Source organism: Strix aluco, chromosome Z (genome assembly GCF_031877795.1).
Source record: "Strix aluco isolate bStrAlu1 chromosome Z, bStrAlu1.hap1, whole genome shotgun sequence".
Taxonomy (NCBI): domain Eukaryota; kingdom Metazoa; phylum Chordata; class Aves; order Strigiformes; family Strigidae; genus Strix; species Strix aluco.
This window is the reverse complement of record NC_133971.1, coordinates 22424812-22439927: the sequence shown is the minus strand read 5'-3', so window position 1 is coordinate 22439927 and position 15116 is coordinate 22424812. Positions and strand designations below refer to the sequence as shown.

The 15116-nt window shown below is 45.0% G+C and overlaps 1 protein-coding gene across 3 annotated transcripts in view; it reads right to left on the bottom strand.

Moving 5' to 3' along the window:
• The window catches only part of LPAR1 (lysophosphatidic acid receptor 1), an 81255-nt gene extending 74981 nt beyond the window's left edge, over positions 1-6274 (bottom strand). The window contains exon 1 of one of the 3 annotated variants that reach the window (XM_074813172.1): positions 6238-6274. The gene's annotated coding sequence lies outside the window, so the exon portion shown is untranslated. Of the gene's footprint in view, positions 1-1720; positions 1817-5691; positions 6083-6237 lie in introns of those variants that run through there. The other 2 variants (XM_074813173.1, XM_074813171.1) reach the window with 2 other exon arrangements.
• Positions 6275-15116: the final 8842 nt, after the last annotated feature.

The window sequence follows — 15116 nt, the reverse complement described above, 5'->3', positions numbered from 1 at the left end:
TGCCAGTCGAGGGCCAGGAGCTGTTGCTGGTGCCGCTTCTCCTTGCCCCAGGGTAGCAGGAGAGCGGTGGTGCTCACCACCTGCCAAGCTGCTATGCTGTGAGCTGAAGGGAGAGTGGCTGCTGCACTGGCAGTGTCCCTGGGCCCAGGATCAGCCCTTCCACCTCGCTTGATACTGGAGAAGCTGATTCGGAAATGAGCAGCAAACAAACTGGGGCTTTATTCTGCACCAGCAGAAGTGACACCTGCAGCCTGGCTGGTGACAGGAAGGCAAGGGGAAGGCATGTTGCCTCTCACACACTGCAGCTCTATAATGCCACCCTGGTTCCCTCGCTTTGTCACCAGCAGTGGCTCAAGGCTTTGGGACACCGTTCTGTAGGTCCGATATCCATGATGGGTCAGAAGCAGATTGCACCATCTGTGACTAAACATTTAGTGAAATCCAGTGGCTACAGACCCTTTACCAATGCCCCATTGCAACAGACAAAACAACACTTGCCATGCTTGCAAGGTATGTAGCTATTTCTTCCTGAGAGGAGAGCAGTATTCCTCCTTTCCTGCAAACACCAACCTGAAGTATAACCATCTAACAAATGGATGCGACCTGTACAGCATCTCCCTTGCCTTCTCAGATACCAGGAAGTCTTTGCTGGAGTTCACGTTAAACTCAGTGCTCTCAAATAATCACCCTACCCATCCAAAGAAGATATAAATTTCTCTATGCAGTAAGCATTCAATACTCATCCAACACTTCCTTTTTTTTTTCTTTTTTAAATTTAAACAAAGCTGCAGCTAAATTTTTCACAATAAAAAAAGGATACTGCTCTAGTTATACATACATTTTTCCATCCAGGCTGAAAACAATCATCCTGAAATGGCCAAAGAACTTCTAAGAAAAGTCTCTGCAAACTGCACCCATAAATAATACACTGGCACCATTTCGTATTTGACGTACACGCCCTAAAAAGGGGGGGAAGGAGGGAGAGAAAGGGGCTTACAATGAAAAACAGTATGCATTTCCTTTGCCAGATTTTTACCACTCTTAAAATCTCCAGCATTTTGTACAGAAAGATCTTGCCTTTGATGTCAATCCAATACTTTTTTGCTTGCTCCTGCAAGCACTGCAGTATGCAATACATTTTCTAGCTGGCAGAGAAATGGATGTACTGTCTAGAGAGTGCCTGTGAAATTCACCCTAATCAGAAGGTCACTGTGGCACGTGAATTCCTAAAGAAAAGGCTAAATGGTGTGTAGACCTCATATTACAGTGAGCTAAAGTTCATCATATACAACCATCAAACTCATCAGCACTTTTTCCAGCAGTTTCAAAAATCTACTTCAGGAGATGTTTGCCTGTTATTCATAGTCAGAAGCAAAAGCAAAAAGATAATATTAGGCTCGCATACTTGGCACCTTTGTATTTTTAAATAGAAGGTGAAAGCACCTCCAAATTTGATCTAGAATATGTCACATGGAAGCCAAAAAAATAAGCAGTTCCAATGCCTCTCAAGTTAAATTAAAATAAAATAATCCATTTGTCACAAAACTGTAATGAAGTTCTCACCAATACAGTATCTGTGCTCCCAAAACATGTTTCCTCCGAAAAGATATGTAGCCTTCCCAATTTTGTAACAGGAAGTATTTCTTGCGCCACCAATCCACACCTCAGCAGCAGACACACTACGATCCATGGCTGAGAAACAACAAGGGGCAATGCTTACCTCCCGTGTTCCCAGCAGGAACCACAGACAGGTCCTCATCCAACTCCACCAGCAACAATCTTCAAGGCGCTTGGAACGCAAAACACTCTCCACATGCTCAGGACACCGTCCAGGCTATTTATCCCAGGAGTGGCCTGAGGAGGAGGGACACAGTTTCCTCCGCCCCAGCAGTGTTGCTGGCAGGGGGACACATGCCTTACCCAGACTCCTTGAACCACAGCAGCCACGCAAGTCTGTGGCAGTTTTCATCTGTCAGAGGCAGAGGAAGGCTTGCTTTCTTTTTAAGAAGAAATGCTTCTCTACCCGGGGGTAAGTGCACCAGTGCTCACCCGCTTATGCGCACTAACATAATTGCCTACATTATGTGGGTCAAGAAGGAGCCAGATCCAGTAGGAAATAGATGCAGGACAGAAAAATGTGTTTAACAAACTACTCCAGGCTGTGCCTGTCAGGAAATTCGGGAGAATTTGCACTGATCCGAGCAAGGCTACTGTTCCTTTATACAGAAATGCAACACCTTAGCCACCTGAAAAGGTCTTTTTCAAGAGCTCATTAGAGAAATGTAATGATTATGGAGTTGCCATGTGGGACAGGGACACACATATACTACCCAAACTGGCACTAAATAGGCGCTTTTCCTTACTGGCGCTAAATGTTGCACAAATAGAAACTACATTTTCAAGAATAAGAGGCACCAATCATCAAAAAATGAAAATTGATCCTAGAGTGCAACCTTCAGCCAAACAATGACTATGAATTTGCAAGCCAGGTATGCTACTGATCAGCTTGGGTGTAGGGGAAGAGTATCAGACAGTCAAGAAACAGCAATGGATCAGTAAAGGAGAGATCTGGATATACAAAGGCAGGCACGTCTCAGAATTCTCCTTTAGTTTCATTAGATATTGAAACAAGGCACCAAACCTGCTTCAGATATTCACTATCATTTTCTTCAGTATGGCAATGAAGGTGCAAGAATGCAAAGGCTTCTACTTGTTTTAAAGCAACTAAGCTTTAAATGAATATGATAAATGAAGAAAACCAAAATTCAAGTTCCCTGAAATGTAAGCAGAACAGGCACTCTTATTCCTTTGATAGAGCTTTCCTCTGCCCTGGGAATAATTTTGCATGTCTGTCAGAGCAACGTATCAGCCTTGTGCCTGATCCAAAGCCATACAATGCCGATAAAGATTTTATCATTGACATCTATGGGCCATGGATGAAGCCTTAAGCTTCTCAGTTAGCTATGAAGGAAACTCAGGGACACGAGATGTGCAAGTTCAGCCCTAACATTACACCACTTAGGAGCGTCACATTTCTACAATATCTCCTTGCGATGCATGGAAGAGCAAAAAACACACATGGAATGCTACATAATCACTACCAGTTCAAGCCATTACCACCTCAAGTCCCGCACAATCGGATCTTTCTGGAGAGCAGTGGGCAGTGTTCTCCCTTCAAATTATCATTCAATCCTAAGACTTCAAATGGGGACCTTACCTGAAGGGAAAGCAACCTTAAAGAAGAGAAGAAGGAAAAAAAAAAAAAAAAATAAAAAGAGTAGAGTGCAAGTAGTTTTTTCAGCTATTAGCATTGCCTTTTGATAACTCCTGTGTTTTTATTTTTTATGCAACCATACTGTTTACTTTTTTGAAAGTTTGTTTCCTTTTTATACTACTAAACTGTTAAAAAAAGAGAATATAACACTTTGTGAAGGAAGAAGCAGTGAAATACACTACTTACAAAGAAATAATCCACAAACTAAATATGCTGAAGGGATCAAATATTGTTTGCAATATCCTTCTTTCAGTAAAACAGTTGTATGCTTCTTTTCCCTAGCATTACTTGTAGCAGTTGCAGTTCAGATAACCCATTTAGATGGATTTAAACTAAATTTAAGTGTCCTTCAAAGTACATGCCCTTTATGAAAGGGAGGAAATCCCATGAACATAGCAGATTCCAATTTTGCGGGGGAAATGATAACGAAAAGGACAACAGCCTCATAGTACAACCTGTCCCCGCTCTCAAATTCTAGGTGTCCTTGGACCATCACCAAGATGATGAGTAACAGCTGTGAGAGCTCCCCATTCAGTCCTGTTGGTGACAGAGCTGCACTTGGTCTTCCCCTGCGCCCACACAATAAAGAAGCCACATACACAGCAAATGACATGGTAACAGTGCTCAGCGAGTGCTGCCAGGTCACCACCTAGAGGTGCTCAAAGCCAGCTCTTCAGACATCTGGAGGAGGTAGATCACCTCGGAGAACTAATGCACAAAACTGCTGGGTACTCCAAGGTAAGATGGTGGTGGTCTCCCAAGCACAAAAGCCACTCCAGAAGAAATACCCGCCTTTTGGTTTAAACCTCTGAATATCGGACAAAGCAAGCTCAGTGTGGAGAAGCTACTGAGAAACAATTAACTATTCATTAAGGTGTTATTAATGGCTCGTCACAGCAATGTAAAAGCCAATCCTACATAAGTCCTACCTAAGTTTCAGCTCCAGAGCAAAACACTTTCTTCAACACCCCCTCCTGGATTCCCCACATGGTTTCACTGTGTAACACTTAGTACAAGACCAGTTTAAAGACAGATTTTTATGTTCTCCCATTTTTTAGCAGAGAAGGAATTATATTTTAGTTACAATCTTCCAGAGTTACTGATGGAAACCACACAGCCCTAAGTATCTTTGCACACAATGGTAAGACTGTCTGTTACCCACATGTTAATTTCACTTAATTAAAGCTGCATACACAGTATAGCATTACTTCAATTTTGCATTTCCCCTGTGTTTTGTCTCAAAAGCTGTTTAACCTTTCCACCCTCAATATTTGTTTTGAAGAGGGGAGGAAAAGAAAGCAGACACCAGTCAGTATTCTCCTTTCTCCAACCAGCACCTTTACTGGTAACTTCCCAGAACAGGGTTTATAGCAGCCCAGGGTCCAACTACTGTAACCTGTAATACAGTGTGATAAGGACAACACCATACTGAGCATGAAACAGTGTTTCCCAGCATTCCTAAATAACATTTCCCTAGTTAATGGCAACTGAAAAGCCAGAACAGCCACAGCTCATGTACAACTGCATGGGATGAGACAGTGTCAATCTTTTCTGGAGAAAGCATTTGATTTTGCGTAGCTAAGATTTAATAAAAACAACAGTAAAACACAGGCCTATCAAGTTGCTTTGTTAGTCTGAGCACATATCAGTTAAGGAGAAACATACGGCACGCCTACAGTCAGTATTAGTAAGCTGCAGGACGGAACTTCACTTAACGCCTATGCACACAGAGTATCCCTTCAGTCTGCTGCTGAAATTGCCAGAACGTATTATTTTAGTACTACAGCATACCCCATCTTCTCACAAGAGTAACAGGCTGCATGGCACGCAGTTGGGACTGCCAAATTGAAACATGACTCTCAGACCTGAGAGTGACTCATTTTAGACCAAATGGTACAACACACCAAACCTGACTTAGCATGCAAGAGACTTTCTTTGAAAAGATACGAGTTGCAGCAGTTTTTAGCAGTAAAAGGCTTCAGCTACCCCAATTCCCCAACTTTAGGAACACAGGTCGCATACAGAGGCTCCTGCAAGGGGATATTGAGCAGCTTCTAATTTATTCAGACAACTGAAATCAGAAAGGTGTGAGTTTGTTTCACATAGAAATCCGCAAGAAAAAAAAAAGTTGACATTCCAACATTTTTCTGATAAAGGGCTATACAGAAAACTTTTCACCCATTTCCATAGGAAGCAGCTTTTTGGGGGGGTTCCCATTGTGAAGCTCTTTAAAAAGAACATGCAGAAAGGAGTGAGAGGAAGAAACTTGGTCCCTCGGGTTCCACCTCTCTCTTCTCACTTCAGTTTGCTAACGGCTTTTGTCCTAAAGCTTCCCTCCTGCTCCCTACCCTCCCGGTCCTTCTCTAATACTCCGTACCCTTGTTCTTGTCATTCATCCTCTCTATCGTTTCCTTTACCTTTGTAAGCACCACGGATACATGCACACAGCTCCCATCTGACTTTTGCAGGCTCTTCGTCCAAAGGACTGAGGAAGTCAGGAGAGAGAGGTGGCAACCATTTTTTTAGTTAGGACTTTTTCCACTGCCTTAATTTGGTATAAATAAATCCAAAGAGACTTCACGGAAAAAAAAGAAAAAAAAAAAAAAGAAAAGAAAAAAAATCAGGACAGGCCCTAAGTAAGCGAACAGTGGCAGCGCTGTTAGTGTGCAGGCCAACCTCAGAGAAGTTAGTCCAGCAGAAATAGCAGCCTGACCCGACGCCACCAGCCCATTAAGGCCCGTCCCTAACGAGCCCGCCGCCGGACCCCGCCGCTTGCAAACGCGCGCCTCCTCCTCACAGCGCTGCACACCCGCCAAAGTCAGCACCGGTCTCAGAAATACTCAAGAAAACACCCCAAAAGTGGAGGAAGAAGAGGCGCCGCGGACGCGGAGCCCCCGGGGAAAGGGAAGCGGACACCTTCTCCCGGGCGGGGACGGCGGGACCCCCGGCCGCGGGGCGCTTACCTGCGGGGGCTGCGCGGGCGCGGCTGGAGGGAGCGCGGCGCCGCCGCCGGCGCGCACAGAGGGAGGGATGGGGGGGGGAGGGAGGGAGGCTCGGGGAGGGACGGGCTCCCTCCGCCCCCGCTCCGCCCGCCTCCGCCGGGCGGGGGCCCAGGTGCGCCCCGCTCCGCCCGCCCCGCCCCGCCCCGCCGGACCCCGCGACTGCCCTGCCCGGGGCAGGGGGGGGAAACGGGGCTGTGCGCGGGGGGGGCCGGCGGCCCTGGCGGCCCCGGTCTCCTTCCTCCCGGCAGGGGGGCGGGGGAAGCGGGGGGCTGGCGGTTGCCCGGTGTTGGCAGCGGAGGTTGGCCGGTGGCGAAGGCCAGCCGGGGTAGGGGCTGCGGGGCTGGGGGCACAGGCTGCTTGGCGGTGGCATGCGGATGTTTCTGGAGCAACCACGTTTCTCCTCCCGCAGAAGGGTTGGGAGCTTCTGCCGACGGCGGCAAGAGCCCTTCGGGAGCCCCAGTTAGAGAAGAATCAGTCTGTAGGTTCATCAAGCCCTTACAGCTGGAAAGGGGCAGAGTTGCGCAACGGATACTTTTCCGGACTTAGAAGAGTTATTTTATTATATAAAAACAGGTTCAAGTTACTTCTTCTCCATGTCCCGCTCCCCATCCGTTTTACCGTGAAATAGACTGATTTAGTTGGATTGCAGGAGCATCTAGAGGCCACTTTTGCATGTGCATGCGTCAAAGTGAAAAGACAGTGTATGCTGCACAGCACTTGGTGTTCCGTGGCTGAAACGGCTAGGCGTTTCTAACGCCTGTAGAGAGGTTTCTACAGAGATTACTTAGAGCTATACAAGCCTGCAATGACTCCAGCAGTACAAAAGCCTATAATGAAAGACCAAACCCGTTTAAGTACTCATTGTGTTTCTTAAGGAGCCAGAAAGCAGCAGAGAGAATTCTCCTCTAGTCAGATCTTCACTTGTGTACCGTCAACACAGGGATGACACTGACTTCCATAGCTACTGACAATATCTGCTGTATCAATCACAGGTAATGTGTCATTAGAAAGGTTTTCAGCATGAGTGTGAGCAGATCTCTTGCTGTCATGGCTGGTTAGGAGCTCCTTCCCTTTAGGAAGCAGTCAGATGCTTTTTTTTTTTTTTTTTTTTTTTTTGTATCAAAACCAGTTATGTATGTGTATGTATATGTATTTCAAGAAGAGAGATATGTTGTCCCCACACACCACCAGATTTTGTTTTTGTACTCAGCACTGTGATTTAGCACAGAGACTAGGCTTCAACGTGATGAAAATTTCTGGTAAGTATTCAACAGGCCATTAACTTCAGAAAATGCTTTATTTCATCTTCTGTTTCCAAAACAAGCTACCAAGTATTTGCAAGGGTTCACCAAGAAGCATGTTCTGTTACAAGCTCTAATACCTGGTTCAGCATCCATACACTAAGCGCTGTGGCAGGTCTTAATAGTTTCCCACCTATGCACAGTCTGCATCCAAGTTGGACAACAACTGCAGGCTTGAAACAGTGTGCTCAAGCTGCATGTGTCCTCTCCTGGTGGTAGAAATGTGATGACTCTCATCACCCACTGGTTGAAAAGCTGGTCTTCAGAACGTGACAATGATTCCTCCAGTGCTATGGCAATATGTTTTTCTTATGTAGCTGCACTATAAACCAGATTTTACTTAGCTTTTTGGGGCAGGAACTGCCTGCACATGTCTACAATTCCTGTCTCATGCTCAGCCAGTTGCCCAGATACGACTGTACCAATATTTACTTAAAAATAATCAAAGCTTCAGGTAAAGGATGAACTGGAAGGACTTACATCTCCATGGCGAGACCTACTACCCCAAGCATGCAGGAGTGTGTGCCAGTGGGACGGTGCAGGTATGAAGACACTAGGTGGGAAGAGCTACTGCATCCACAAATGGGGAGTTTCACTGCCTAGCCTCCATAAAAACATCCCACCTAGTATGGTTACTCAGATTTGCTCGTTAGGACGTTCTCAGTTGTGACTCTAGCTACTGACGCTTGAAGGAAAATAGCAGTCCTGTGCTCATGGGGAAAGGCTGATCTGTGCGTGAGATGGAATTATATGAAGGCAAAATGATGACACAGGTTTAAAAAAAAAAGTATTTCTGAGTCTACCTTCAGTGAACCAATGTAGTTAAAGTAGCAATGTTTTTTCAGTTGCTTTGATTTCTGTTAGTGACTTCAGGCAAGCTTGCTCAGCCCTGAAACAGTGACTTGTCATTTATTCAAGGCTAGTATAATTACTTCTCAGTCCTCCACTCTTGCTCTAACTAGAAAATATAGGAAATCTTCAGTAAATCTTAGAAACAGGCAAATATTGAAGGTCCAGGGGAGATCACGTGGTCTGACAAAATTTAATGAATGTAACTTCTATGAGACTTGACTGTGCTGCTCCACAGTCTGAAATGTGTTTATGTAATCACACACAGATGTACTGAATCACATTATATAGGAAAGCAGTTTTCACATCCTTCAGTCTGGAAAAAACGTCTGTTTCCAGAACAAAACACGTAAGTTCCATGTGCTCCATTTTGCGAACTGATTCAAATCATAAGTATGCTTAACATGTACACACATTGATATATTTATATTTAATTCTCAGTGTTCATACAGTTTCAACTCAGTGTCTGCAAGATTAGTCATACAGACCCAGTTAGAGATCTAATTCCTCTTCAGTCTGGGCCTGGAAAGTACCTCTGGTGTTTTTAATTATAAAATAAAAATTCAGGGAATTTACAGTTAAGATGTCTCTTCACTCTGTCACTTCTCTATGCAGCATACTGTGGTGTTCTTTTAACAGTGGATAATTTCATTTTGGATTAGAAATGTGTCGAATCATTCAGTACAGCGGATGCTTTGAAGGAAGTGTTAGATGAGACCATAATTAATAGTATCTTGGTGGGGGAAAAAAGTGGCAAGCTTCAGCATTACCTGAGATAGGAATGATTAGAGAACTCGAAAAATATTTTCAGTGTACACTTTTTATTGATCAACTTTTAAGTTTATTCCAGTTTCCTAAAATATCACCATCTGTAGTGCTTGCTAAAGCACGTGTTATGTTACGAAGAACAGCTCCAGCAACACGCACAGAATAAAGCGCTCGCTGGAGTTTGACTTTTTGCTCATTTGTTATATATGGACTATCCAAAGCCCAGTGTGCACATGTAGGGTATCTGTTCAGAACAGGATGCAGAGGAATCTGAGCAAATAGCAACATTACCCACAGTTGGAAAACACACTGTTCTCCAGAGCAACTTCAGACACATCAGAAGTCCTACAGAAAGAAAGCAGCCCTATGTATAAAGCCACGACATCTTTGTTCCATTGCAGCGCTTCTGCCTTCGTTCAGTCTCTTCTGGCCTCCTGCTACCTATTTACAGCAGCAGTGCACGACGTCCTACAAACCATGAACTGCTCTGAAACTTGGAAAGCTCTCAAGGCAGAAAGCAGCTTTAATCATGCAGAGTCTCTCTCTCCCTAGCTTGGCCTCATGCTGCTCGGACCTTAGCTCATCCTAATCCTTCTGCAGCATAGCTGGTTGCTGAGAAGTTGCATGACTGCACTGCTCCTGCAAGTCAAGCTTTGGCTTTTCATGGCTTTCTGCCTCCTAATAGCAGGACTACAAGGCCATGACTGGAGGAAAAGTGGGTGCCCATGGGTGCCTTGAGCATATTGAGGGTTATGGATGTATGCAAAAAAGCAGAGGAGATGGTTGGTCCCCATAGTCTCCGTGACAAGGTCTGGATCATATTAGGCTGTTTAGACCAGCCTAATGCCAGAGATGAGAGCAGCGTCTGCCCAAGAGACCAGCATGTTGGCGGTTTGTGAAAGGATCTTTGGGTTTGTCCTAGCACTTGCACCGTCCATGTTGTCCTGGTTGCACCAGGGTTTATAAGACACTTCAGGCAAGTTACTGTCAGAAGTGCAAAGGAGTTCAGTGCATTAGTGGCAAATTCAGTAAAAACTCATACAGAACCATAAACCTCAGCTTTACAATTAATAATCTTACGACCCAGGTAGCATCAGGTGCTGGAGCACACATGAGTTGATGGCTGTGTAAAGTGTACAGTGCTTGTTGGGGGGGTGAGGGGGGGCATGGGGGGCAGGAGGCTGGCTTCTGGGAGGGGAGGCTGGGAAGCTGACTGCTGTGGCTTCACCACTGCGGGGGAGGTGAGACAGAGCCGGGGAGCTATATGTTTTGGGATAAGGACAGGGACGGGGATGGCTGCAGATTCCATGCGGGGAAAGCCACAGGGGGAGGCTGGAGATGTGCGTCTCCCGTGGGAGGGCAGCACCGTTGAACGGCCCCATGTGTCATCTGTCCTTTGGCTCCGAGGTGCGCCTGGGCTGGAGCCTGGGGCTGGGTCACTGCTGCTGTTTCGGGGAAGCTGCATTTATACAAGATGCCTAAAAGCCCAAGTAGCCGCCAGGACATTGCTACTCGGTCAGCATTTTGTTTTCCAGGTTCTCTAAGAAACATAGTTTGTAGGGTGTTGAGGGAAGACTGGATGGTGAGTGATGTTCTGATTTGTCTCTTTATTAAGCATAGAGCCCCAGTCTGGCATGACAGGACTGAAATCCCCCTTCTTATGAGGATGCAGGGAGACAAGGGAGAGCTCTACTGCAGCAGCAGCTGGTGGGTGCACTGCTTTAACACACCTCTCCAGCACCCACCCCTCTGGGTCTAGCTGTAGCAAATGTAAAATCCTGCCCCAACAGAGATCGTTAGCTAACACACAGCAACTAAAATACAGAATTTATCCTGTCTTTGCCCTTTCACCTGGAACTGAGTGATACTTTTGCACCAATAAATTGAATGCCCTATTCCTTTACAGGATTAAAAAAAAAATAGCTTGGAAAAAGTCTGATGAATGCCTCTGTACTGTACATGACTTCGCATATCAGTTTGGTCTGTTTAAATGTCAGATCTTTGAAGAGTTACTGGAGTTATCATTTGAAAACAATAAAAAATGGCAAGTGAAAATCTCAATTCTACATTAGAATTGCATTTCATTCAAGTGACAGTATTTATCATTAGTGTCTAAGTGTTGTTATTTTCACTGAAGTATAATTTGCCCCTTCTCTCTCTTCCAGAGCTTCAGCACCATGAACCACTAAAACTTTTCCAAGAGGTGCTGTGTCCACAGTGGGAGGTGGAACATGCATATCCCCAAAGGAGAAGTGGGGTGGGACTGAAGATTTAAGGGAACAAAACTGAAAAAAAAGCCCCTCCAAAATGCAGGATAGGACTTGTAATATTAGCTGAACAGTAAAGAATTTGGATATATTTAGTTAATGAAAGCTCTTGCTTGAAGGTAAGATTGGGTCCTTTATGTCTGCACAATAACAGCCCCAATGCAGAACATATGAATGCCAGATGGCTGGAACTGTTCCATTAATGAACTGATGCTTTCATTGTTCTGAATTTGATTTTGTAGCTTTTTGCTTATAATGATTTGATTGCACCATTAAAAACCTTCAATAACCTTCCGATAAATAATTCAGTCCTCAGAATGCAGAAGAGAAGATGCCTCTCATCCTCCACTTTCCACTGGCCTTAAATGAGACCTGCAGGTGTGCAACACCTCTGGCAGTCAGGCTGATGAATACATTTCATGCTGTTTTCTTAGTGCTGCCATTTAAATAATATATGCAGGACCCATGCACAATATATTCTTCTGAGGCACAGGAAAATTAATTCCAGGTGACACTCCATTAGAGTCCATGGGTTTACCCAGTGATGAATAGGCAGGACAAAAAAAAATCATAGGGGTGTGTATATAGGGAGAAATTCCTTCCAGATATGTGAAAATACAGGAACACTGTCAGGCACTGGGAGATACACTCTTCCCTTAGAGTACACGCCTCCTTCATTAAACATAATTCCTATTACTGATCTACAGGCTTAATTAACGAGCAGTCTAGGAGTCCACTTCTTGTGTATGCTACCACAGGCACATTTATTTTTCTGGCTTACACACCTCTGTAAACTTGCTCTCAGCTCCAACACTTAACTTCAACACTGGCTGCATCTCCACTGTGGCTCTGTGGCCACCCTTTGTCACATACAGACCTGGTGTACTTAGGTGACAAACATATCTCTGTCCTCTGTGGCTCATCTCTATCCCCATGTCTGAACAGAGATTATGAACAGGGAGCCTAGAAAAAGAAAAAAAAAAATTGTATTAGGTTAGCACTGAGCAAGGACTTCCTATCAAGGCTGGGCTCCAGCTATACACCTACCCTTGAGATGCTGGAGGGGCTCCAATCCCTAGGGCCAGAAATGAAGCCAGGTCTCTTATTTCTCTTTTACTCCAATTTCAGTTCTTCTAAGGTTGTACTCATTAAGCAAGCTAAAAATAAAGTAAATTGAGAAAAAGAAGGAAAGTAGAGGAATGTGGATACAGACTGCTCACAAGACTTGGAGACATGCTCTGCTTTCTTTTGTTTCTTGGTCTCCCTGTGCCCCCTTTCTCACCTAGCTCCCACAAACCTCTGCTGGTGCTGGTAGACATTAATTATCTCTGATACAGCTTTTTAGGGCAGGGCCACAGTGAGAAAGAAGCGGAGCTCAGGCAGCAGAGGGAGATTTTGGTGTTCACCCTCCCTAGCATGAATGCAGGAGTACAAAGGCAAGCTGGGATGGGGAGAGGCAGGGATATCAGGTATCAGAGCTGGCAGACTTTTTCTCTAGGCACCCCTTTTCCCTCAGCAGAACACAGGTTTTTCCTGGGGTGCTCTGTGTGGTTTGTTCCTCCTGGACTTCAGCACTGTGTCTCAGGGACACCAAAGTCAGGACCTGACCTTCAGCCTGGAAACTGGGCTGTGAGGATGGAATTCACCCCACCATCTCATTCCTTGTTCTACCTGGGACACTGTGGGGTATCTAAGACCCAGCTCACAAGCACTGGGTGCACAGGGGAGCTGTGGGAAACCCTCCTGTGTCTTTCTGGAGTAGGAGGGAGAGTTCATTCTTGGGCATCCCAGATGGAAACAGACATGTAGGTTTGGATCCAGTTTCCTGCCAAAGGAGAGTGAGCCAGGGTGATGGAGACATCTCAAAGCTTTGCCCACCTCCACGTAATCCAGAAACGCAGCTGCTGCATCCTTGCAAGTACTCTGCTGATGCTGCACACTCAGTGAAATTCCTCCTCTCTGCCTCACACAAGCATGGAGGAAAAGCTTGGGGTCAGCTCAGCCTTGTTAGTTAATAATTGAAGGCCTGGTTGCCTGCCACTATCTGTTGCCATTTAGAGTTGAATCACTGCTTGTGTTTACAAACCCAGACGTAATATTTGCAGCATTTGTTTGCAAATGTTCTTGTAGTTCCTTTGCGCTGCCTTCACTGGGCAGGCAGAGTAAGGGCTGCAATGAGAAACAAGTAGAAAGCTATTTGTTTAATGCCGGTGGAGTGGGAGAACAGACCCCTTGACCTCATCAACTAAAGCCACTTTAAACCTGAAGAAAGTCTAACCCCGTATTTTTAACAGATGATCACACCTTCCATGATGTCACGTCTACTTTTTTGAGCAGCTGTCAGAAGTTGGCTGGCTCAGACCATGGTTTTCAAAGATTTCTGAATGCTCAGTTATCATTTCTTTTAGTAGGAAGAAGGTGTTCAAAGTGCAGATAGAGGCCTGGTAATTTCCATGGTAACTCTTTGGAGACATGCTTGCCTTGATGATGACCTCCTCAGCACTGAGAGAAACCAATAACAGCTCCGGTTCTGGCTTTTGAACTATGCAATAAAACAAACATGGGGCCACATCAGATTTTGGTTTTTAAGTTTTGCTTTCAGGAGTGAAAAAACCCCCAGGCAGGGCGGAGCAAAGAGTTGCCCAAGCAGAGGCAGGGAGGAGGCTCAGGGAGGCATACAGCTCTGAGGGGACACTGGCCTGTGCCACTTCCCATGCCAGGGCAGTGGAATCAGAAACGAGAAGAGCAAAAGTAAAGGAGCAACAGTACGTTAACCCAGTCCCGTGTGCCACCCACCACATCACCAAAGGGGCTGAGTGAGTCTGGTAAAGAGGGCAAAAAGAGAGGAGGAGATGTGTCAGGAGCAAAGCCAAGATGTTTCTCTAAGTGTTTGTTTACTTGTTTTTATTTCTTAATACTAAAATCAGTAACTAGAAGCTTGTTAATTGGAAATGAACTAAATTGGTTGAAATTTCCTGACACAAAACTGTGGGTTTTGGCCCATGACAGAAAGAAGCAGTCTGGTAAGCAGAAGAATATGGGTTACCGATTCCTATAGTTTTGTTGATGGAAGTAATGGCTGTCAGGTTGTTCAGGACTAGCAACACCTGAATTCAAGTCCTTGCTCTACCATGGCTTAAGATCTTCAAGCCAAGAATATATAGGTGTTTTTACGGAAAACATGCTTTATCAGTCATCAATTTTGCACACAAAGGACAAGTAGCCAAGGCAATGTCTGTGGCAGCCATTACACTTAAGGTCAGACTTAATTACTTTTCCCTAAGCCTTCAAATATTTAAGTTGAATGAACAGGGCTAGCCTGATTCTACATCAGACTGGGCAAGAAACATCCTGCCTTCCAGAAAGCAATAACTGTGTTAAATGGAAGGGGAAAAAAAGTGTGCTGCATTACAGGAGCAAGGCACTGACCTTTCCAGAGGTTAACAGGCAATGCACAAAATGGAGATTTTTTGTTCATTAGGAGGAAACATGAGAGTGTAATTAGAAACAGGCCGTGCTGTATGGTTTTGTCTACTACTAGTACTATTCAACACAGTAGAATAGAGAAAGGTACCCACTAGTTTGGGGATTGAATTAACAATTGCAAATTTAACAGTGAGTGATTAAGGTAGGCACTAATTTTCTCCCCATAAAA